Source organism: Pomacea canaliculata, linkage group LG7 (genome assembly GCF_003073045.1).
Source record: "Pomacea canaliculata isolate SZHN2017 linkage group LG7, ASM307304v1, whole genome shotgun sequence".
NCBI lineage: Eukaryota > Metazoa > Mollusca > Gastropoda > Architaenioglossa > Ampullariidae > Pomacea > Pomacea canaliculata.
In genome coordinates this window covers 21,719,746-21,745,757 of record NC_037596.1, presented here as the reverse complement: position 1 = coordinate 21,745,757, position 26,012 = coordinate 21,719,746, and the positions used below count along the sequence as shown (strand labels likewise).

At 40.7% G+C, this 26,012-nt stretch overlaps 1 protein-coding gene and 1 long non-coding RNA gene across 3 annotated transcripts in view; both read left to right on the top strand.

The window, feature by feature from the left end:
• The window catches only part of LOC112569021, a 67,189-nt gene that overhangs the window by 30,774 nt on the left and 10,403 nt on the right, over positions 1-26,012 (top strand). The window lies entirely within an intron of this gene.
• On the top strand, positions 16,808-22,133 carry LOC112569040. The gene is made up of 4 exons (XR_003100279.1): positions 16,808-17,216; positions 17,335-17,382; positions 17,849-17,909; positions 22,101-22,133. It is a non-coding gene; the product is annotated as an uncharacterized LOC112569040 (long non-coding RNA).

The window sequence follows — 26,012 nt, the reverse complement described above, 5'->3', positions numbered from 1 at the left end:
TAACTTAGAGCAGGACACAGACATGAAGGTGAGCAGTCACGTGAAGACTTACAACAAGCGTGGGTGTGGCGGACATCACTGACTGACCTCCGGTCACCGTCCTTCCCCACTAAGGTCACAGTCACAGCTTGCACCAACCTGTGTCTGACTGTGAGCGATGTGAACAAGATGTGACTGATTCCCTAAACACCCTGGGTGGTAGAGGTACATGTCTTACTATAACCAGCTCTCTGATCGTTTCTAAACTCTGTAACAATCACTGATACTAGGTTCACAATCAAACTACAAATGTCCATCTACGAAGGTGAGGTAGTGTGTGTGTGTGATTAAGTGCGTAGTGTGAAGTGTGAATAATATGTGTGGAGTAAAGTGTGAGCATAACATGTGTGTGTGTGTTGTGTGAAATGATTGTAGAGTTTAGTTATAGTCTAGTTATAGTATAAAGTGTCTATAGTGTGTGTTTTTTGGCGGTGTGTTCATGTGTGGAAGTGTTGTACATCTAGACTCTAGAGTGTGTGTGTGTATACAGTGTGTGTGTGTGTGTTTGTGCAGTGTGCGTGTGTGTGCAGTGTGTGTGTGTTTGTTCAGTGTGTGTGTGTGTGTGCAGTGTGTGTGTGTGCAGTGTGTTTGTGCAGTGTGTGTGCAGTGTGTGTGTGTTGTTCCGTGTGTGTGTGTGCAGTGTGTGTGTGTGTGTGCAGTGTGTGTGTGTGTGTGTGTGCAGTGTGTGTGTGTGTGTGTGTGCAGTGTGTGTGTGTGTGTGTGTGCAGTGTGTGTGTGTTGTGTCAGTGTGTGTGTGTGTGCAGTGTGTATGCAGTGTGTGTGTTTGTTCCGTGTGTGTGTGTGTGTGCAGTGTGTGTGTGTGTGTGTGTGTGTGTGTGTGTGTGTGTGCAGTGTGTGTGTGTGTGTGCAGTGTGTGTGTGTGTTTGTGCACACATTAGTCACGTGCTGTAGACAAGTGTAGCCCTAATGTTGTCTGTAAGACAATAACAACACAAAAGCACACAAACCTACAACAGGTGACTGTTTCTATCTGTATACACATGTGAAAACTAACGTTTATAATTCTACATTTATATATTGTTTGTAATGTAAAGCAAGCAAGTGCATTCTAAATATTAACATGTTTCTGCTATAGTTATTATTGCTAATTTATTCCTTGCAGTAGTGCTGGCATGTATTTCTTCTTCATCTGAATCTGATGAAGACGACTGTCTGAAACTAAACAAAAACCATCTGTGGTTTCTTACTCTGTTATGATAAACTATAGAAGAAAATAGGTTCAATAAGAAAATATTGTTTATACATTTGGTGTCATTCTTCTTCTCGTTTCTAATCAACCGAGTGAAGGACTATGCCGCAATTTGTCTTTCATAGTGATAATATATACACAGCTTTGTGTGTTTAAAGATAATTGTGTGTGTGTGTTTACAGGGGACAGCTTAGCGTATCAGAACAACGAGAGTTTTACAACGTTTGACAGAGACAACGACAAGCGGTCTGGCAACTGTGCCTCTGCCTTTCACGGCGCCTGGTGGTACTCGAGCGGGTGTCACATGTCTAACCTCAACGCCCGATACAAGGCTGACGGGGCCCCGGGTGCTGACGGCCTCAACTGGCATCACACCCACAGTGACTGGAGGAGCTTCACCTTCAGCGAGATGAAAGTACGACCAGTGTAACACCGCCTTGTCTCCTGTACTCTCACTGCTTACACCCTCAGTCTACTGTACACCACACGTGACACTCGTGACGTCACCTCAGTGCAGATGACTGGTCTCGCAACTTTATGATGTTGCTAAATTTATTTCAATTTGGTTTTGCTTTCGTAAATCAAGACGATTTAAAAGTAAACAAGTGTTAATTTTCAATCATGAAATTAACATATTTATTATACGTAAAGATAACTGATAGTTTCCTCTAAATTACACAAAAGCACAGAGACTGATTGTATCAAATACTTTTGTTTATTTTTTTAACTGATGACAAGCACACAAGACTTTAATTACATTATAGAAAATTTTGATACACTTCTACTGTGTCAAAGTTTTCCCTGTAATTGACTACAAGTTTACACTTAACCAGACCTTTAAGATAAGTAGACTTTTCAAACAAACATATAATTATTGTTAAGAGTAAATTTATATTGCTATAAAAGAACTAAAAGTTGCAAGGAATTGGTATTTATTTACTCATTTTACTACAGGACATAACTTCACGACCAACTCAATGTTACTTCCCTTTATAAAAAAAATATTAATTATCACACCTGTGGTTAAGATATCACATGCATCATTAAACTGTAGGGAACCCACAAAAACTGTGTTTTTATGTTTTGTCTACACTTAAAAGCTGAAATAGCCTGCGCGCTAGCAAAAGGAACAGACACACCTGACAATACCTGTGTACTCTATCTCTCTCTCTCTGTCTGTCTCTCTCTGATATCACCCGTTTTCCTGTTCCCATCTTTTCTTAACTCGTTACACACTCTTCAGACACAGTTTTCAAAAAACAAAAATTTCTACAACCTGTACAATAAGACACCTGATGACTGATGTGTGACAAGGACACTCACTCACTCACTCACTCACTCACTCACTCACTCACTCACTCATCTCACTCACTCACTCACTCACTCACTCACTCACTCCACTCACTCCACTCACTCACTCACTCCATCTCACTCCACTCACTCACTCCACTCCACTCACTCACTCACTCCCACGCACTCACTCACTCACTCCACTCACTCACTCACTCACTCACTCACTCCTCCACTCACTCACTCCACTCACTCCACTCACTCACTCACTCACTCCACTCACTCCACTCACTCACTCACTCACTCACTCACTCACTCACTCACTCACTCCACTCACTCACTCATCACTCCACTCACTCACTCCTCCACTCACTCACTCACTCACTCACTCACTCCACTCACTCACTCCACTCACTCACTCACCTCCACTCACTCACTCCACTCACTCACTCACTCCACTCACTCACTCCACTCACTCACTCCACTCACTCACTCACTCACTCACTCACTCACTCACTCACTCCTCACTCACTCACACTCACTCCACTCCACTCACTCACTCACTCCACTCACTCCACTCACACTCACTCACTCACTCCACTCACTCACTCACTCACTCCACTCACTCACTCCACTCACTCACTCACTCACTCCACTCACTCACTCCACTCACTCACTCCACTCACTCCACTCACTCACTCACTCACTCACTCACTCACTCACTCCACTCACTCCACTCACTCACTCACTCACACTCACTCACTCCACTCACTCCTCACTCACTCACTCACTCACTCCACTCACTCACTCACTCACTCACTCACTCACTCACTCCACTCACACTCACTCACTCACTCCACTCACTCACTCCACTCACTCACTCACTCACTCCACTCACTCACTCCACTCACTCCACTCACTCACTCACTCACTCTCACTCACTCCACTCACTCACTCCACTCACTCACTCACTCACTCCACTCACTCACTCCACTCACTCACTCACTCACTCCACTCACACTCCACTCACTCACACTCACTCACTCACTCCACTCACTCCACTCACTACTCCACTCACTCCACTCACTCCACTCACTCACTCCACTCACTCCACTCACTCACTTCACTCACTCACTCACTCACTCACTCACTCACTCACTCCACTCACTCACTCCACTCACTCACTCACTCACTCCACTCACTCACTCACTCCACTCACTCCACTCACTCCACACTCACTCCACTCACTCACTCACACTCACTCCACTCACTCACTCCACTCACTCCACTCAGCTCACTCCACTCACTCACTCACTCCACTCACTCTCACTCACTCACACTCACTCCACTCACTCACTCACTCACTCACTCACTCACTCACTCACTCACTCACTCCACTCACTCACTCACTCACTCCACTCACTCACTCACTCCACTCACTCACTCACTCACTCACTCACTCACTCCACTCCACTCACTCACTCACTCCACTCACTCACTCCACTCACTCACTCCACTCACTCCACTCACTCACTCCACTCACTCACTCCACTCACTCCACTCACTCACTCCACTCACTCCTCACTCACTCACTCCACTCACTCACTCCACTCACTCACTCACTCACTCACTCCACTCACTCACTCCACTCACTCCACTCACTCACTCCACTCACTCCACTCACTCACTCACTCCACTCACTCACTCCACTCACTCCACTCACTCACTCACTCACTCAGATTTGAACACACCACCTTTCAGTCTTCAGACCTCGTCTCTAACCACCAGGCTATACAGCCGTTACCAACTAACGTGTCTAAACTTCGTGAAGAAGTCAAGTTCGCCGTTTACAACAATGAACAAATCCGCTGAACCGAGACGCACACTTCCCAGAACCGGTGACGTCATCGACAACGAGGCTGCTGTTAACGAAGATGACTAGTGCACGACGGACCACAAACACCCTGCTACTGTCCCCCTAGGTACCTCCAACTGCCAGGAACACACACGTCATACTCAATGGAGTGAACAAGATCGGAGTGACAGACGGCAACAACCTACCCGATCCTCTCCCCTCCAGACATCATTGTACGCGTGGTCAGAGTTGCCTGCCCAGTCAATGGAGGACATCGAAAACGGACAACAGTACCCTACAAAGAACACCAACAAGAAATAAGTGACAAGATGGCCGGTCCTCCACAGTTCATGACAATTGCTATCCCATAATGTCGAGGACTTTGTGTGGACGGCAAGACACAAGCAAGACAAGGGAGAGAATAAGTTCCACTGACCCAGTGACTACGCGACACGAGGTGTCCGTGCTAACGGTCACCAGGACACAGCACGGGACTCACCCGTGAAAATATTTCACATCTTCAACTGCGACATCGAAGGTTTGCTCGTGAAAACACACTATCCTGGCTTTGTACAAAGCATTAACGTGTTTGTTATTGTGTCTTACAGACATTGTTGACGTCAGCAGTACACTGCAATGTTTCTCTGACTTCCAACGATACTTCAGTCCTGCTTCTACACTTACATCACAAGGAAGAGCTGCCGGCCGATATCCTTGTTTTTTAGTAAAAATGTATTTAATAAGTTTTGCACAGACTGCAGTGTACGGTTGACAATTTTGATTTTATTGCAATTTGACACCGAGTTTAACCAGACAAGTTCTGGACTTAAACCCACAGATGAAACGCAGGGTTCAGAGACAGACCAGGAGGAGATCGATCCTCGGCCCAGAACCGGATCCGCTGGGGTGGTATGGTTGCGGCACTAGGAGGACAAAGAAGACTAAAAAGATAAGTGGGTGTGTGTGCTGCTTCCACCATTTTGTAAGTCTATGATCATGTTGAAAGCACAGTTACATCTGGACTTACAGGCCTACCACAGAGACGTTAATATTCGAATACCACTATAAAAATAGTGGACACTCACTCACTCAATAGAATAAAAACAGTAAATAACAACAGCTTTTGAAGTAATGCTAGGCTCTTGGTTAAAAAAAAATCAGTCCATTATCATGAAAATGTGAGAGTGGTGATTCTTACTTTGTCTAGTGTCTAAGCTTTTTATTTTGTTGTTGTTCAATAATAATAATTAATATAAATTTTATTATTATTTTTTATACTTATTATTATTGATGATCAGGGCCGTGCTTAGGGGCAGGCGGACGAGGCATCTGCCTAGGGCCCCGCGCTTTTGATTGACGAACGTTACAAATAAATTAATCGTAGGCTTATGTTGTAATGTGTATGCAGCGTGCTGTCAATGATAAAAGACAAGATATCCCTGAGGAAAAAAGTGACTTTAGATCCCAACTAAAACCGTGTGATCGTGGAGTGAGGGCCCCGCACATGCCCTTTGCCTCGGGCCCCTCGGGGGCTAAGAACGGGCCTGTTGATGATGATATTGTACCAATACCAATAGAGATGCAAGACATGGAGTCCACAGCAAACTTATTCTCGCGCGTGTGTGTAGTGTTTTATTTTGTTTATTTGTGTGTAAGTGCTTTCCTATTCACCCCTTCTTCTCTCTCACTTTTATCATTACGCTGTCTTCCAAATGTACATTTTGCACGCGCGCACACACACACCGATTAGATTATCTCTCTCTTTTTCTCTCTATTAAATTATCCTCAGATTCGCATTGCCCACAATGGTGTCTGGTGAGCACGTTTTCGTAATGAAGCTGGTAAAAGAATTTTATTTATTGCAAATCGAAAGACTCCTCTACTGGAAAAACAAAACAAAACAAAAAAACAACAAACAAAAAACAAGCAAGCACACACACACACGCATAAAATTCTAGAATGTGGAAAGGGATGGACTGCGGGTCAGCATTCATATGAAGACTGTTTTTCTACTCTCGCATCATGACAAGTGATCACTTGTTAGGATTTTCGAAACAAGTGAGATCACATCAGAGTTTGAAAAATATCAGTCTCATCAAAATAACCGACCTGAGGTCACTTGTAGGCGGCCATCTGGATGCACATCAAACACATGAACAGATGGCTGGCTTTATGCTTACAAACACTACCTGATGGAACATTTCATGTGGAAACACAGTGGCTAGTCAAGCAGCTAGTCCATCATGCCTTTGGCTTGAGTTTGTACTGAGCAACGCAAGCACTCGTAACCAAGCTAGCTATCTGCTAGCATAATGCTTGGCATGGCCAGGATGAACAGATAAACAAACAAGCTAGCTATCTGCTAGCATAATGCTTGGCATGGCCAGGGTGAACAGATAAACATGAATAAATGAGCGAAGTAGTTTACTGGCATGGACTCCTGTAGCCTACTGGCCGAAGTGGCTCATCATGTCTAGAGTACGTCCCGTGGAAAGCGGAATCAAAGCTTTCCCTCCGCCACATTTACATCTGTAAGCTTTAAATAGCTCCTTATAAATCAGGTAGCCACTTTTATTTTTACTGAAAAGAATGAGCAGGATGGAGAGGGTGGGTGGGTGGGGAAGCAGAATCCTATCCACAGGCCACAAACCAGTGACCATATGCAGTAACTTCCAGAACACGAAGTCTACCCTTATTCTAAGGGGTGACTAATACATTTACTTTTGCATTATCCTAACATAAAAAAATTCCATTTAAAATGACAGAAAAACTGGATAAAAAATAAAAATACGTTAAATGAACAATGTCAGTGACACTAACTCAGATGAAGTGATGATCCAGACATTTTAGAGTTGGCTAATATCGATGCAGTCTTGGCTTGCATCACATTACAATGCTAAATGTTGATTGCCCGAGGGTAGTCACGTGACCGTGGTGACGGGCCTGGCGACCTACCCGGTCGTAAAATATGCGGCGTTCAATCGGAGCGCCAGTTGAGAAGGTGAAGAAATGGGTGATTTACCAGTCGACACACCACGTGACCTATCAGACGCGCGCGCAGCAATCAGCGGAAGGGGGTAGGGGTTCGGTTACCAATTAGGTCGGGGAGTGCCGGCGATTAGCTGCCGAGCCTTGCACCTTGGCCCAGTGGGCCGCTGGCGGACCGCAAGTCAAACAAGTGTGCCGCGCGAGGACCGCGCCAGTGCACGTGCGACGCGCGGCGACACGGTGCGCCTAATGAGGCGGTCAGCCTCGTGCCGCGAGGGGGCGCCCGTGCACCAGACCTGACGTCGGGCTGTTGTGCGGCGTCAAAAGTTGCAGCAGTTCGTCGAACGCCGCCGACCTCGGGTCCGAGTCCCCCGATGTACCACTCCCGTGCACCCACCCAGCCTCAAACATCCTCAATAGCCTCCCCTGGCAAAAGAGAAGTGGTGCGCGGGAAAAATGACACGCCGGAAGTGGCATGAAAGTGATGGCGCCTTCACACACCAGTTGGCAATCATTGACTAGGTTACCGCAGCTTATTCGTCCATTGTCGGAGGAAACCAGCGAGCAGCTTGCCCTCGCCCCCCGCTTCTGTCAGACTGTAGAGCGGGACCCACATCTGTGTGCGCGCGTGCGAGAGAGAAAGAGAAAAAGAGAAAAGGATAATCTTTAAGGAGTGAATAAAACTTACATTTGAGAAACACCTCCAAGAAAAGACAAACGTATAGTTCAGAATAAACTCAAAAATAAAAACGGTATCTTGAGAGAATGTCGATGCCAGGTATCAGATATCAGATATAAATTATAGCAAATTGTATTGAAACAGATTTTTCAATGGTGTGAAGAGACACGCTGGGTCATTAGTGTCAAAGTGTCAAATGATACAGTAAATTATTTAACACCTACATACAGCAAGGTACACGACAGTAAACCCAGACATTATTGTGACTGTCTGTGGTAAAGTTTGTTTTAAATATACATTATTTTTTCATAAAATAAGTAAACTATAAGCTAAACTGCATCGTCCTCGTCATGTTGTCATTTTAAAATTTGGACTGACATGTAGATGTTAAATTGTTACATATTTTTAAAAAGTTGATTTTGTCAGAGCTTTCTAGCATCAATGCTGTTAAATTACAATAGATAAGTTGATGTGTTTGGCAAAAATATGTCGGACTTCTCTATTATATTTTATGTGAGATATGTTTGCCACATTCCACAGCTGGTCCATGCACAAAAAAACAAATTCCAAATTTCCGAACCCACAGTCCGAACACTTCCACTGTCACAACACATCTTATGTTCCTTCCGACCATTCAATTCCCCCTCCCCCTAAAAAAAAATCTCCAGTTGAAAATGACACCAAGTCTCCACTTGAATATAACACAAAGTTTCCACTTCTAGGTAACACAAATATGTCCACTTGAATATAACACAAAGTTTCCACTTCTAGGTAACACAAATATGTCCACTTGAAAGTAACACAAAGTTTTCACTGACACCGATGCTCTTCCTGAAGTTATTTCTAATTCAGCTCTGGTTGGTGAGCCCGAGGCGGATACGATGAATAAGCGAAGATCAAACAACAAAAGTGAGAAAAAACCCCACAAAAACCTGGAGAAAAAAAGTCTTTAGCTAAATGGCAAGTTCAAAACTGAACTAACATTCTTCAAACATTAAACACATGCTCACCGAACAATCAACAAAGATACACACTCACCTCAACAGATACAAATCTGGTCAGGATGTGCCCTGTCCAGTCAAGGCTAACTTCCAATTCTGTTCAGGACTTGTTAAATAACACAAATCTGGTCAGGATGTGCACAGTCCAGTCAGGACTACAACACCAAGTCGGTTCAAGACTTGTTGCAAACAAAACGTCCGGACACACTGATGACACCGAGGAGACTGTTACTTCTCCCCGCCCCCGTCAAGGAAAAACTCACACAGCAACATCCCAAACACTCAAACACTCTTTCCTTTGTTCTTCGAACAAAACAACCTATCAACACCAGTTGATTAAAAAAAAACAACAACAAAAAAACAAAGCCAGGCCGGCCATCCCTGTGTGGCGCGCACTCAGACAGTAATTGCTGTCTTTCAACCTCCCCCTTCCAGTTACTTTTTCCCTGGCTCCTTCCTAGCTCAAAAAAAAAAAAAAAAAAAAAAAAAAAAAAAAACAACATTAAAAAATATAGCGCAGCAGGTTTGTGACATACCTCAATCTCATTTATTATTACTTTCTTTGTTTAAACGTCTGGTCAAACAGATTTCTCAAATCATGAAGTGGAGTCATATCTGGCGTCCTGTCGGTAGAGGTTGTTGCTACTAATCCACTGAAAGACTTTGCAACTTACATATCTTGTATTATTTTAATTTTAACATAATGATTATTTAAAATTGGAACTTTTGTAGTTAAAAATAATTTTTTGTGCATCAACACTCTTGGCCAAACAGCCAACAACAACAACAACAACAACAAAAAAAAGGAGAAAAAAGAAAACAATGTCTAAACTTTTGACATAAAGGCACGAGAGTGATTAGTGTTCATGGAGTGGTGAAATACTAAATTAAGGATGAATGAAAACGGTCCAGCTGATATTCAGTCTGCATCAAACCTTTAAATGTCATGTCAACATCATCTTGTGTGATAATGTCTGTGGACTGCCACTTGTTTGGCAGTAACAAGTTGGTTATTTAACTAATAAGCTTTGTCCGTCAATGGAGAAGCAGCCAGAGACATTGGTGTGGAAGGAATGTGCCATGTCGCATTATGTAAAAAATACTGTCATGTTTGAAATGAGTGTAATGGCGAAACCTGCAAGGAAAAATAACTTTGGTACACGGGAAATGGCCAAAAGCAGCTTGACATGTACGATCATCGAAACACAAATCATTTCCGGTCAGTAGGTCGCGCACGATTCTCGATTGGGTATGGGAGCCCCTCACAGGGTGCAAACGTACCCACTCTTTGGTTTGAGATCATAAAGCATTCTTGTAGTGACGATCATATAATAAATCGTGCTCGAAAGGCAAGTTAATGGATGAGTTTCTCATGACAATGGCCAACATGCAAATTTCTCTGTTAGGATCAAGTTAATTATACATCTTCAGAGGTTTTCTCTCAGTGATTCTTTAATTGTGTGGAGGACAAGACCACTCTACCACGCCTAGCTGGATGTTCAGTCTACATTTAACTGACTGATGAAATGGGTGATTTACCAGTCGACACACCACGTGACCTATCAGACGCGCGCGCAGCAATCAGCGGAAGGGGGTAGGGGTTCGGTTACCCCCGATGTCCCACTTCATTCAGCGTTAGCGTGTGTGTGTGCGTGCGTGTGCTTTATGTGTGATGCATGTGAATAATAAAAGCAACACTAATAGCAATAAGGAAAAGAACATCGAATGGTATTCATGTATTGATATAGCGTGTGTATGTAGAAAACAAAAATGTCTTCGTGCATGCTTGAGAGGATCAGAGAAAGAGAGGGGGAGAGAAAAGTTCCAGCCTGATATGAAAAACAATTAAAAAAATGTACGCAGACCATTTTCCATATTCCATCTTATTGCAAACTCGATATTTTAACGCCTGTTGTTATTATAATGACGTCATGTGTGTACACTGAGACCTACTTTATGAAGCAGGACTACAAGTTAGGGACTGCGAGAAAATGTTCTGTCACTGACTTTCCCTCTATACTCCAACCTCAGGAGCAGGTACAAGACTTTGCCTCCTACGTTTTGTTGGACAGTTTAGCAGTCAGTGACAATGAGGTTTTCCATCTTGTCACAGACTGCAGCCAGCATCCTGCTTCCACCCTGGGTACAGTATAGTCTGCTCACTCTCTCACTGCTATCACAATGTCCTGCAACATCAAGAACGTCCCACGTTGAACATGGAACGAATCCGTAACAACATTTATAACTTAGAGCAGACGATTAATCAAACAATGGAGTGAAGATCATTGAAGAGAACATCAGCTTGCTGTGTCCTTAGCGACAGTAGTAGTAGTAGTAGTTGTTGTTGTTGTTGTTGTTGTTGTTGTGACAAGACAGGCGGCGCTGAGCTCTTTTTCCAAAGAAACATTTCATGTAGAACCTCTTTGATTGCTCAGGTCTGTCGAGGTCACGGATTATCATCTGTTAGCTGTGAATATTCAAGCAAAAATTAGTGGTGTGACACAAATATGAAATTTATAGGAACAGATCGCTTTTAACTATTTAAAAAAATATTTTCAGAGGCAGTTGTAAAAGCATGAAAAAGATATGAAAAGAAGTATTCAACTGCTGTGCCCCTCAGTGTCATACCATGCCTGTAAGCAGTATCAGTGTCACTAGCAGACTCCATCTATAATTCATTGCGAGACGACGGCCCTGTAGCCAACTGCTCAGTCAAGGGATCAGATAGGGTTCCTGTATCTTTTTCTTTGGGCAAAAGGAACAATCGCAGACAGGTGCAATGTGTCCAGCTAATCGCAAACTAGTCATCTAGAAATACTTTAAAATGTCAGCGGTTTAGATGGTTGCTAGGCGTTGGTTGTAAGCGGTGTACGGTTGGGTTTGTTTCGCCCAGCGGGCGGCCATATTGCTTCTCGCTCTGATTTATGGGTAGACAGACGCAAGAGCCAGGGGACGAAATCCTAAAACAAGGGAGACAATTTACGAGCAGCATCGCCAGTCTCCTGTTTCGTCTCCATTCGGACTAGTTTTACCTTGCCCTCCAGTTAATTTGCTGAATGTTTTTCAAGCGTGATCAAGTGCGTTTTGTCGTTATGTCCAGACTGTCAGAATTCTCTCGCTTAATCGTGACGTGACAACAACATCATCAACTTTCTCGTAACATGTAACAAGGACGGACTGTTGTTTATTCAACAAGATTTTTTTTAAAGTTAGCTTAAAAGTCAGTTTGTTACGTCTGAGACGATAAATACCTTTATTGCAAACAAAATCAACTTACAGGGTGTAATACTTTCAGTATATTATTCCTTGCTAAGCTCGGGGCCCGAGCACGGGTGAGTGCAAGACCAAGGTGGGTAGGCACCCAGCACATTTCAGCAACATGGCTGTCCTGACAGTTCCTATATTTCCGGATGGGTGACGTCACCGACGCCAGGAGTCACGCGACGGGGAGTCTGCTAAGGGGGGTAGGGTGGACAGGCAAGGGGGAAATGATTCACGACCAGCGGGACAACTTTGTCGTGCCTAGAATGTGAGTCGCCACCCAGACTCCTGCCTGTTCTGGGCATTAATGCAAAGTTACCTGTTGTCTAGCAAGCGAACACGCACGCACGCAGATCCTTACAAATGAATTTCCATCGCTACTTTTCTTGTTCAGATGTAAGTACCAGTCATGTAAATTTTTCATGGTTATGACAATATTTATTTACTGTGTGCTGCACTCGTCAACAAGAGTTATGCGTTAAAGCAAGAGTTGTTGTTGTTGGGGTAGGGTGTGTTTGGGGGAAAGCGGGAGGAACACACAGAGGGAAGAAAACTTCACTGTCTCAGACAGGCGGGAATCGAACACTGGTTCTGCGCGGTAATTAGGCTACTCTACACCGACTGGTAAGATATTCAGTGTCTGAGCGTTAGTCCTGATAAACGCGTGCTCAGGATGACTAACAATGAGACGCCTGCACCCTAACATTACCTCTAATACTCCACGGCAACCCCATCCTCCACAGTGGATCTCCATACGACTGGTGCGAGGCAGGGCAAAGATTACCAACAGACTTGCTTTGGCTTCATTGCACTTGGAATTTTGAGCTCAGAGGTTTGTAACTTGTGTCAGAAAGTTGTTGCTTCTCTCCTCGACTGTCATCAGGACTGCGAGTGCTTGAACTTCGTGCTGTCCACGAGTCGTCAGGACACATTTTTGTCTCCTTCTGGCAGTCGTTGTTGCCCAGTACAAGTTCCATGTTGTAGCCAAAGCTGGCTAGTTTGACGAAGATCGGAGCTTCTTAGTTTTTCTACTAAGTTTTTAAGTTAAAAAAATTCTGCCAAGTTTACGGACTGCTTTCGTAAGCAGTGGCGTAGGAAGATGTTCGGCTTTGGGGTGGGGGGGGGGCAAACTCCCTGCTGACAGTGAACGGCGTTCGCACTCGCACATTACCTAAAAAAGGATGGGGGGGGGGGTACTGCATGCACGCACTCACTAACACAGTGGTAGCATCACAACACGCTGCTTTATTGTTAAAAGGCAAAGCAGCATTAAATAAGAAAAAACAAATTAAAGAATGACTCCCCGGCTAACGCATTCACAAGAAATGTTATAAACGTTATAATCATATAAATCATATTAATCAAGGTTGGCAAGTCAGTGTGCCAAAAAAACTGTGTCTTCGGTGATTTCTATTAATGAACTCCATTGCAATCTCGTCCAGATTAAGCAGATCAACCCTCTCTTTAAATACATGCATAATGAGACAGTTATTCAAGCGCGTTTGTGTCATGGAACTTTTCAGGTATGTTTTTGTTCGTTTTAAGGCAGAAAAACTGCGTTCTGCAGTTGCCGTGGTAACTGGGATAGTAAGATACAGTTTCAAAAGCTTATCGATCTCGCTTAACATCTTTCTCACTAACCCTTCCGGCCAAGAGCAATCCCCCCGTCTCCCATGTTACCTACTGGTCAGCTCTTCCAGTACCTCTATTACAAAATACACTACCAAACATTATACCTAAAAAAGAAAACACCAAACCCCCGTGACAGCAACGATCAACATTCCAGCTCTGCACATATACACCAGCGCGCACACACCTATGCACACATGCGCGCATGCACAGGCCACGCAGTCACACTCGGTCACACACCGTGGGTGACAGCGAGTGGGTGGGGGATGTTTTATGTTGGTCAAACGAAAACCGCCAAAGAAAAGGCGTCGCATTATGGGGGAGGGGGGAGGGGGGAGGGAGACGACACTCGATGTACCGATGTAGTGTCCGGCTGCTTTCTTCGCTCAGGCTTCAACACAGCCTGCAATTAGCATGGCAAACAATACCAACGGACTGTCCCCGATCTGATCGTCAGAGGTGTTAGAGCCTCCACTTGCCTCAGGGCCCGCTTTTGTGACGGTGATGACCGTCTCCTCTCTACGTTCCCCTACCTTTCTTCAGTTCTTTGCTCTTTGTGAGGAATTACGTCTCAAATATTGGGGGGGGGGGCAAAAGGATATTCCTGCCCCCCCCCTGTATTTTCCTTGGGGGGCGGCTGCCCCCGCTGCCCCCCTGGTTCCTACGCCACTGTAAGCTTCATTAAAACTAAAAATAAGGATCAATTAGTGAAAAAATTAAAGTCAAGTTAAAATGGGAACAAAATGTTACTACCATAAACATATTAATTTGTAAGTTTGTTTATTAGACTGAATTACCTAGCTATAATCTGCTGGGAATATCGTCAGGTGCATGAAGTGCCACTGATGTATCCCTCATAACATGGCTTCTTACAGTCTCATCTCACCTAAGTTACCCAAATACAATGTAAGGACATACATTTGTAGTTCTTGTTTTATAATTTTTCTCTGTTCTGTTTGTCCTAAATGTAGGATTCATACATATGGTAACTAATTCTAGATTTTTTTTCAAACACCTTTTAACATTTCCTGGACAGCTATTTTTACTAATCAAAAATAAAAACAGTTTATCAATGAGATACAAGATGTGCTCAAGAGATCTGTAGCACAATGAGTTGCTGCCCTGCCTCTCAGACAATATATATGTAAGTGACAACTGAAACAAAATTTTATAAACATCTGTATGTGTAAATGACGAACATCCACGTTTAAATGAATATATATATATGTTTCTGATCAGTGTGTGTGTGCATATGCACAAGTGAGAGTCAAATAAACAGTATAAAAGTGCTAAATAAAAAATAACCAAGCTATATACATATCTTTGCAGCAGTAGCCATAAAATAAACTTTAGCCTAATAGTTTGCAGATAAGTATTGCAACAGTGCGCTACAAACTGTTAAAGTTAATTACATTCTTAGACTTCCAGAACTCTTCTTGAACCCTGTGTTAGTTATATCTCCTATAAGAAGTGCATCGATCAGGATCAAAAGTCAAGACTTTTTTCATTCAGTGATTTAAAATAATTGAACTTGTCCAAAACACAAGAAGAAAGTAAGCTTATCACTAAAGACAGGTGTAGTTTTAGTACCTTTAAAGAAGTAATGGAACTGAAATTTTGTTTTTTATGAGTAGGCCAGCATCAGTTTATAATCGATCACCTGGAAGTCAGTATAACTCCAGATGCACTCTGTAATCATAGTTTTTTATGTTTTCTATTTTCTTTCTTTGAAATATTTTATGTTTGTTTTCAAACAAACTAGACAAAATTAATTGCCTTTCCGTTAATTCAAAATGTTATGGAACAACATATGGCCATCGGATTTTTAGTTATTGTGCAGCGAAACAATGGAACTCTCTTCCTTTCCATATTCTACTCACTATTGAGTCCTTTAAATGTGCACTGAAAATGCACCTCTTCCATAAACATTACTTCTAAATTAACACCCTTTTACATAATGCTAGTCCTTTGTCACACCCTTCCTTTTGCAATATCATGTTACTCTCAGCTCTTGTTATTTGATTCCTTTTGTCACACCCATCCTTTTGCAATATCATGTTACTCTCAGCTCTTGTTCTTGTTATTTGATTCCTCTTTGTGATTTCTGTAAAGCATTTGATTTTATTCTTCGTTTAGTATGGTTGATGATTCTTTTTTAGCTTATATGTTATTTGTTTTCCGTTCCCTCGTATGCTGTCCATGTTTCGTTCATGCGCGAAGTGCATGCTTCTATGCAAATTTTGCATTTATTATTATTGCATGATGTGAGAGATGTATTCGATTGTTATTGTTGCTGTTATAGACACAGGTGATATAAGTGACCAATATTTGGACCACACTATATATGAAGTAAAATGTCTTAAAGGTATTGAGACTGAATTCCTTCAGCTAGCTCCACTGCTTATCAGTAACTACATATACAAGCGGATTACAATTATACAGTGACCACTGACGTAAAGAAGAAATTTGTGATAGTGACAGTATACAGTGACGATGTGTCAGCACATGTATACAGCACAAAAACCGTCAATTTATGTAAATCGCTCCACATAGTATAAATCTTGCATTTGTCACTATAAAAGCCTTGTGAAAACAGCTTTTAAATAGTCACATTTATGATACCATTTCCCACATGAGGACGTCTGCTTACTTCAATCATGGATATTAGTTCGTGCGTGAACGTGGTTCGTGTGTAGCAAGATAGGACCTCTCCTCAAGAATCGAACCCCCAGCGAGGTATGCAGACGCTGGGTTTTCAAGTGTTGCTGAATAGATTAGCAGACATTTTCGTGGTATTTTTTTTTTTTAATCAAAACTCAAAATAAAGCGTGAGTTGTATGTGTTTAGCTTTTTTCATGTTATTTTTATTTAAATTTGAACGTGCGCCATGTAAAGGTAGGTCACTCTCGTACTTCCGACAGGAAGCCATTATGCAAAGACGCTATAAAAGATCCGTGATGTTATACTTGTGATATATTTTGCTCTATCGTGTATTATCAGTTTTGAAAAATGACTGATAAGCACCATGTACGTCATAATAGTTATTTTTGGTTTAAATACAACGACTGCTGATGTCACTCTCATCTAGTAACACTTTACACAATTGACAATCCCAGACCTCCAGTGTAAACTAAATTCGAGATTCCCATATAAAATTGTCTTTACATGATTTGTGGCTTCTTATTATTATTTACAACATTTCTTTGTAATGGGGAAACCCTGTTTAACCATTGTTAGACTGCTGTCTGGCTACGAGCAGCAACGGTATGTAGATGCAAAATACATAATTATCAAAGTATGGTAGTGTTTTATTACTTGTTTAAAAATCTCTTTTATCAGTTCTTCGGTGCGCTGAAGTGTTATATTTCCTTTCTTTCTATAGATTTCCAGTACAACACTCAGAATATTCAAACAGAATATTCATAAAGAGGTATTTTTTTAATATTGAAAGTTGTAACGCCTACCTCATTAAAAAGTGTTATCACTTTTTATTTAGATAAGAAATAGGTAAACAGGAAAGTCAGCTTTCTAAAAAATAAAAAAATAAAAATTAAGATCATGAAAATCACGGACTTTATTGAGAGGTGTTTCTATTTGTGTCAAAATGTCTAGTTCATAACATAAATTTTATTTATATACATGTAGCTACTTTCCTTTTCACATTCTGTATTACTTAGGTATAGTTTTTCATGTTATTTGCTCCATATCAAGTGAACATGAATGAGATAAAGATTTACAACTTTTTCAGGTAGATGTATGTGACATGGCTGACTTTCAAAAATGTTTAAATAATGTCAGTTATGCATATTTTTGGATGCATGGTAAAAGAACTGTTTTACTGACATACATGGTATGTGACATTAAATATTTAAATGATAAGGGTTTTCTGTCTGTAGAGAAGAAGAACATTTTATATAATTCTGCTTTTGAACATATGGATATACTCATCTGGAGCAGGTAATGCATTTTCCTATTAATGGTGTGTGAATGCTGTGCATCTATATCATTTGTCTGATCCTTTACAGGATCAAGTTTGGAAGTGTGTGTGCAAGAATATTAGAGACTATGTTTGGCTTATTTTATATTTTAGTATTTATTTTGCCCATTATAGGATATTATCCTTTGGTGGCATGCATTCTCTGAGGTCCCTTTTACTATATTTAATACCTAAGATGTTGACCTGTCTTGAGGAGTGTCGAGGATTTGGCAGGCCATATTTGTTGCTATCTTTTACCATTTCCTCTTCTGTCTTTTATCCTTGCTGTTCATGATTTTGTTCTCGGTTGCTGCTTCTGAGTTGCTTTTTCTGTGTTCAGGCCTGTGTTAGTCTCAGCGATGTAGAATATCATTTATGACCTTGGGGTGCTACTAATCCTCTTTTGCTAGCACCTCATCATGTGTTGATGTAGCAACTCTTAGATTCATTTAACAAAAAGGATTACATCACAATAGACACAGTAGATTCAAGCAGCAAAATCCCTCCTGCTTGAGCCTTGAAGATCACTGCAATCATTGGGTATGTCATCTCCTCTGGAAGGCTCAGATAATATGGTTTGTTTCAGTAGCATTTTATTATAAACTTCAGTCTCAAAGCAAGATGTGGTGACTGCTACAATACAAGTTTACTGATCCCCAGGGTTAGCAATAGTATACACATATAAATGATTTAAAAAAGATAATATAAATGTTGAAATAGTGTCTCTTTCACACACACTTTCTCTCTTTCCCCAACACACATTCCTAACAGCAGAGACAGTTGGTGACCCCAGACCACCTCAGCCTAGTACAAGAGGAGTTTATCATGTGAATGGCACATGGAATGAATTAGTTTAGGTGATGACTGGTTCTGCATACAGGCATCACGTACATACAGCCAGACAGAAGAGTGAAAACTCACTTGCTAACACATGATCAGACATAGAGAGGATGCGTGATGCCTTTTTGAGGATATGCTGATGACAAAATTCTGCCAAATCCCTCTGCTTGGTTTCAGTGATCTTGGAACAGATATTAACAAGAGAGACAAGACTGTTACTGTTTCCTAGGGAGAGGCTGTGGAACCAAGAGATGAAAGAAAAAGTGATGAGACTTTCAATGAAGAACCGAGTGAGAATGACAGAGCTGACAGAGAAAGATCTGAGTTTCCATAGGAGGTACAGATGTTGTTGGCTCTTAAGGAGGATCATGTCGGTGCTGATGTCTCATTTAAACTTGTTATCAAAGATAGTACCTAGATATTTGTAAGAGTGGACTACCTCAATGGCATCATCATGGATAATACTGATGACTGTCTCAGGCCTGTTTGTCAGAAAGTCAAAAGTCATTTCCTTAGTCTTTGAGGCATTCAAGACAAGAAAGTGTTTGTCACACCAGTGAACAAAGTCAGAAAGAGCCCCACTCTGATCAAGTTCAGTATTGTACAAAAAAGACAGCAAGGCAGTGTCATCCGCAAATTGTACAAAAAAACTCCTATCTGTAGTGCTTCTACAACTGTTAGTATACAGTATGAACAGTAGTGGAGACAAGCAGCAGCCTTGAGGGGAACCTGTACTGGATCTGAGAGAAGACCATTAACGGAAACTCTTTGATGCCTGTTTGTTAAAAAAATGGAAGTCTGAAACTAGACTCTCTGCTAATAAGTGAGGCTGCACAGTGTTAAAAGCAAAAGAAAAATCAGCGAAGAGAAGCCTGGCATGAACTGGGTTTCTCCAGGTGTTTGTACAGAGTATTTAGTATAAACATCTTAGCATCTTCCACACCTTTTTCAGCTCTGTAGGCAAACTGCAACGGGTCAAGGTGTTGATCAACAGCAGTCATAACCTCACTCGTTACAATTTTCTCAAGTGATTTCATGATGATTGACGTAAGAGTGACTGGTCGGAAGTCGGGTTGACTGGGCCTAGTGATTTTAGGGACAGCACATTATGTGAAAGTTTGCAAATATCAGGAATGTGACCAAAATCCACAGACAGCTGGAGTAGATGTTGCACAACTCCACTAAGTTATTCGGCACAATAATGAAGGGTGCGCCTACAGATTCTGTTTGGACCTGGAGCCTTGTTAACATTTACTAGCCTCAAGAGATCGTTGACAGAGGACTTGGCAATCACTAAGCCATTCTCAGGGACCAGAGACTGCTTTAGTGTGGAAATTTTGTGAGAGAAGTCATGCATCTCAAAGCAGGCATAAAAAGAATTAAGCAGGTTGAAAAGATCACACTCATCAATGCCTGCAAATGATACTGTTTTTTTAAGAGCATTTTCCTTGCGATTGACAGAGGACATGTTTTCAATACCTTGCCAAGCTGCCCTAAGGTCGCTACTACTGAACTGCAACTCAACTTTATCTTTGTATTTTTTTGGTTGCCTTCCTAATGGCATCATGCACCTCTCTGTTCGCTAATTTTATGTTGTGAGCAATTCCAGTATAAAACTTATGCTTCTTATTGTTCAATATAGATTTTAGTTCCTTCATTACCCAGGATTTATTATTAGGAAAGATGACATTTACCTTGGAGGGTATGACTGTGTCAACACAAAAAGTGATGTCCGAAGACACAACATCAGCTAAGTCATCTAGATTGTCACTGGAATTATAAAATACCTGCCAGTCTGTGCAGTCAAGCATTTAACTGTCTTCACCACCGGTGTAAAGAGCCAACACACTGTCATACACTGGTACCAGGAGAATGCTGTTGTGGTACGATGCTCCAAGGGATGGTAAGCATAGAGCTGTGTAAGCACCAGGGACAGTGCCATAACAAAGGTCAAGAACCGAGTTCCTCTGTATGGTGGAGCAGGATATGTATTGCTCATGGCTTTTGAGTATCTGGTAAACTGGCAATGATTAAAGTCCCAGAGGATTAACTTGGGAGCATCCGGGCAAATGGCGTCTAGTTTGTATATCATATCGGCAATCAGGTAAGCGCCGGTCTTTGCGTTGGCACGTGGATGTATATACACAAGCACGTAAAACAGCTGAGGAAATTCCCGGGGGAGGTAGTAAGGATGGAGGAAAATGAACAGCAGTTCAAGATCAGTGGTGTACAGTCTGATGTAGATAGGTACACAGTATATTCATCTGAGTTTGTTTGTTTTAGCCCTGTTTATGCTGGATTTTAAATGGTATCAGAATGTAGTCAGTTTAATTATGCCTCCGTCTTTAGAGTGCCATATTGTCATCCTTAGTTCCTTATGGGGATGCAGAGCATTGACTGTGATGAGTCTTTGACCTTTTGTTGTTGGTTTTCCAAGACCAAATTTTTCTTACTGTTTCTTCTCATCTAGGCTGATCTTTGAAGCTCTTTTACTTATTGTTCAGATTGTCTTTCTGTGGTATTGTCTAATAATTTTGTCCAGTGGACTGTAGTATTTTTCCACATTGTCTTTGTAGGGTGGTATAGACCTGGGTTATCTGTCTGCCAATCCTTACAGTGTTCGTGTTTTCCCATGATTATAGTTCATTGACTAGTCCACCTTTTCATCTTTCTCTTCAGATTTATGACCATCTACATCCTTACTGTGTGTTCATTGATTCCTCTATGTTTTCTTTTATTATTTGTCTGCATGGCTGCTTCCCCTTTTGTCCTTCATATGCTGTCAATATCTCCTTGTGAGAGCATTCTTCTTCATGAGTGTGATCATTTGCTATAAATCATGTTATTATTATCAAATCTACATCAGGATTGCACTAGTGAAAACAGTAATGGCCAGCATAAACAGAATTTGATACTGCAATAATATAAAATTTCCTACCAGTTCTCTTTTAGTAATCATTCTCAAGTGAGACATGGACTGATAACATATCCATTCGATACCAACTGCCTAAGGAAACTTCTTTTGGGTAAGAGGTACAGGTCAAGGAGATGAGCTGAAATATTTATCTATGAGCATCTTAAACTCAACACAGCAAAGGCAGATTTGGGGTACATATTTTGCCTGATAAGGGATCATGAGGCTTCCATTTTTAAAATTTTGAATAAAAGAAAATTAGAAGCTCATAATGAAACATGATCATTTTAAGACAATTGCGCACTGAGTTGAACTAGTTGAACTTTTAATTTTAGGAGAAAGAAAAACCATGCGTAGAAAAATAAGGAAGAGCTTTCATTTTTGTTAAGGTTTGTTAATGCTTTTGTGTTTTTTGCAGCTGTGGTTACAGATTGCCCTGGGGAAGTAGACTTACTAAAGCATGTTAACGTGACATGCAACTTTGGAAATGAGCCTGTCCAAGACAGCTTTCGCATTAGCTTGATACGGAGAATAAATTCAAGTGATCAACGAAGTATGACTTCATTTTATAAATGTATTTTTTCCTACATCAGATGGAAATAGTTCATGCTTTGGCATATAAGACCAGCAACAGCACATAAATAAAAACTTATGATTGCAATGGATCAGTCATTTTTACCTCTATAATTTTCCTATGTCATATTTAGTTCATGTGACAGAGATAGAAATATTGCTCTTTGCCCAACTTCAAGTTCATCTTAATGTTTAGGTCATTTTTAATTTGAGCTTTTTGGGATCTTGGCTATGGAAGTATACCTTGTAGTAGATAATACTTCAGGCAAGTTTAAATACACATATACTTGCGCTTTTCTAATGAAAGTTATTTGTAATTTTCTAAAATAAAACAAAGAAAAAATTTGGCTGAAACAATAAATAACTTTGGACTACAACAAAAACTTGATATTAGCAGTAATGTAAACAAATAATTTACATGTTACAGCTAAATAGTATTGCAATATGAATTAGAAATAAGCATACTTTTTCTATTTCCAGTGCTGCAAGAACAGTTAAAACAGTGTCACAGCATTTGGTACATAGAGCTTATAGTTAAATGTCATCAGTTTTTTAAAAAATTCAAGAATTTTTATTTTGTTAGACCCTCAGAACTTTATACCACAGCTTCATTTTTAGGCATTCTTTGTGAGGGATAAGAAATAAAATATCAGACTTTAAATTAAAAGTAATTTGGCTTTATGAAAATGCAAAAATGGTAAAACACATTTTTAATGACTTAGATCTAAACTAACCTTTTTTTCAGTTGTAAAAGGGTGGTACTCCCTTTGGAAACAGTTGACCTCTATTACATGGTATTATCTTCCTTTTTGATCAGATTTGTGTATAACAAAAAAGGTTTACAATATCTGTGCTGTAAATATAATAAGCTATATCTGATTTTGAAAATTAATTTTTTAGGACAAATAAAAAAATTTCCATGTTATTGTATTTTCAGAGGATGTCTTAACTTGTCAGTGGCAGGGGACAAAGCACTTTTGTATCCCCCTATCTGGATATGGATATTATACTCCAATAACAAACAGTGTAGCTCTGTTCATTGCAAATGTCAGTTCCGAAAACCTTGGATCATACATTTGTCAGAAGATTCAGTCTGACGAGAGTGCAACACCTTGTGAAATCAAGCTGAGAGGTGAGTGAGAATGGTCATCTCAGTTTGATTTGGTAGTATAAAAAATATGTTTATCATGGCCTGCATCATATCTGTTGAGCTGTTTCTTGTAGTGTTAATGGGTGGTTTTCACGTGACGTCATCAGTTTTTGCGAGCTGCTTCAGCGGCCATTTTTCTTACCCTACTAAAGCAGTGGTTACGGAAGCTTTGCTGGCAACTGATCGGTTATCATGGTCGTCTGCGGTATAAAGGGATGCGGAAACAAGCCCTGCAGTAAACGAAATGTTCCTCTAGATGTATCTTTTCATAAGATACCCAAAATTATTTTGAACCAAGGCGACGAAACAAGAAAACTTACAGAAGAACGTCGTCTGTGGAAGGCAGCCGTTTACCGAAAGGATATTAGAACAGAAGAGAAGTGGAACAAAATACTTATCTGTTCGAAACACTTTGTTGGCGGTAAGAAACCAGACGCTTTCCAAATTGCTAAAGTATTTAACGTTGTTCTGCATGCTGTACACATTGTGATAAATATTTTCTTCATTGTAGGTTGGACAGTTCACGTGATTTGAGTGAACATCAAAACAAGACTTTCATTATGCATGACCACGACTAATAAACTATAGCTATAGAGAGAGAGGATAAAAAATGTTATTTCTACTTCATTATTTTTCTTTTTAGACGTGTATTTGGTTTATTTTGTTTCAGTGCTGATTATTATTATTTTTTTGTAGTTAATATCACAAAGATGTAATTCATGGGTTGTTTTATTCTTGTGTCTAGGAAAGCCAGCATATGTGAATTTCCGGAACAGCCCTTCCTGGCTTCCCACTCTACACTTGGGACATGAGCGATCAAGTACTTGCTCAGAAGCTGAGACTTCGAAAAACAGGTATTTGAGGCTTGTGTCTCGCAAAAGAAGTAATGCATCTGTCCCTACTCTACATACTGCAAGCAAGAAGCGAAAATCAATCAGCAGTGAGACAAGCCAGGAAGAAAAATTATGTGAAGAGTGATTTTGGTTGCTCAAGTGCTTGCGAAGAAAGTTTACATGGTGACATAGAAGATTCATGTTCAAATGATCAGAACACTCAAACAGATTTTGGTTGCTCAAGTGCTTGCGAAGAAAGTTTACATGGTGGCATAGAAGATTCATGTTCAAATGATCAGAACACTCAAACAGATTTGACTGGACTAAATATAGATGCAATCATGCAGGACTCTGAGACCAGACTTCTTGATTCAGTTAAAAACAGACAACATTGTTCTATTTATGAAAGACAGGTGTATGTTGAAGATGAAGCTAAAGTTCCATTCTACACGGGACTTCCTTCGTTGGCAGTAATGGACCTTATTTTCAGAACGGTAGAGCCATACATGTCTAATCAAACACAGTCACTGTCCAAAGACTGAACTACCAATTCCAGGATATAGGGTATCAGCTGAAAGTATCCGTGTCAACTGTGCAAAGGAGTTTTCATAGAACTCTTGATGTACTTGTAGCACGGTTGTCTTTTTTGTTGCACTGGCCTTCAAGAGAAGCTCTGAAACTGTCTATGCCTATGTGCTTTAGAGAAAACTTTAAAGATAAAGTTGCTGTTATTGTTGACTGTTTTGAACTGAAGCAGCAGAACCCTCGGGCCAAACCAATCAGATCCAAGTTTATTCCAACTATAATAAAATATCATTCTGCCAAATATCTGATTGGGATCACACCACAAGGTTCAATCAGCTACATTTCAGATGCATTTGGTGGCAGGGCTTCAGACAACACATCATTGAAATACTTCTTTGTTGTCCAACTTGTTACCAGGAGATGTAATTATGGCCGACAGAGGTTTCAACATTGAAGATTGAAGCTCTTTTTTATCAAGCTAAATTAATAATTCCAGATTTTACCCATGGGAAAAGCAACTTCACCCACTACAAGTTGAAAATTCGAGAAAAATAGCCTCTGTACGAATTCATGTTAAGAGAGTTATAGGCTTTGTTCGCAGAAAGTTTGGGAATTTTGCAGTCTAAAGTGCTATTGACTTGATGGCAACAAAGCCTGGTGATGATAATCCAGTCATAGACAAAATAGTTTGGCTTTGTTGCTGCATTGTAAAATTTACATAAATCCATAGTGCCTATTGAGTAGCTATAGTGCAATTTTTTTAGTTTGAAATCAGCATTTATTTTCAGAATGCATGCTTGCAATCTGTATATGTTTACATTACCAGAGAAGTTATTCTCAGATATAAAATGCACAATTACCTTACTGTAGTTCTTTTTCTTTCGCACTTTATTTATAAATAGCATGACGATATCCAACTGATCAGATAGTTACTTGGTAAGTTGATGTGAAACTGTGAACAATATAGATTTTGTTCTTTGCTGGAGATGTTCATGCTTTGTATGATGGTTGATCAAAATATTTGCTGTGTGACAGAATATTGTTAATATTTTTTGCTTATTAACAGGATACTCAAACATGTATAATTGAATCAAATGGTTATTGTCATTTGAATGCAAATGCTGTTTGCTTCCTCAGAAGCTAATTCAGAGCAATATTGATGCCAGAGCTTCTTTGTGGATTTTAGATTACCTAACCAATAGTTCTTTCTTAGTAATCCATCATCAGTGATGTTATTTAGATTGGGATT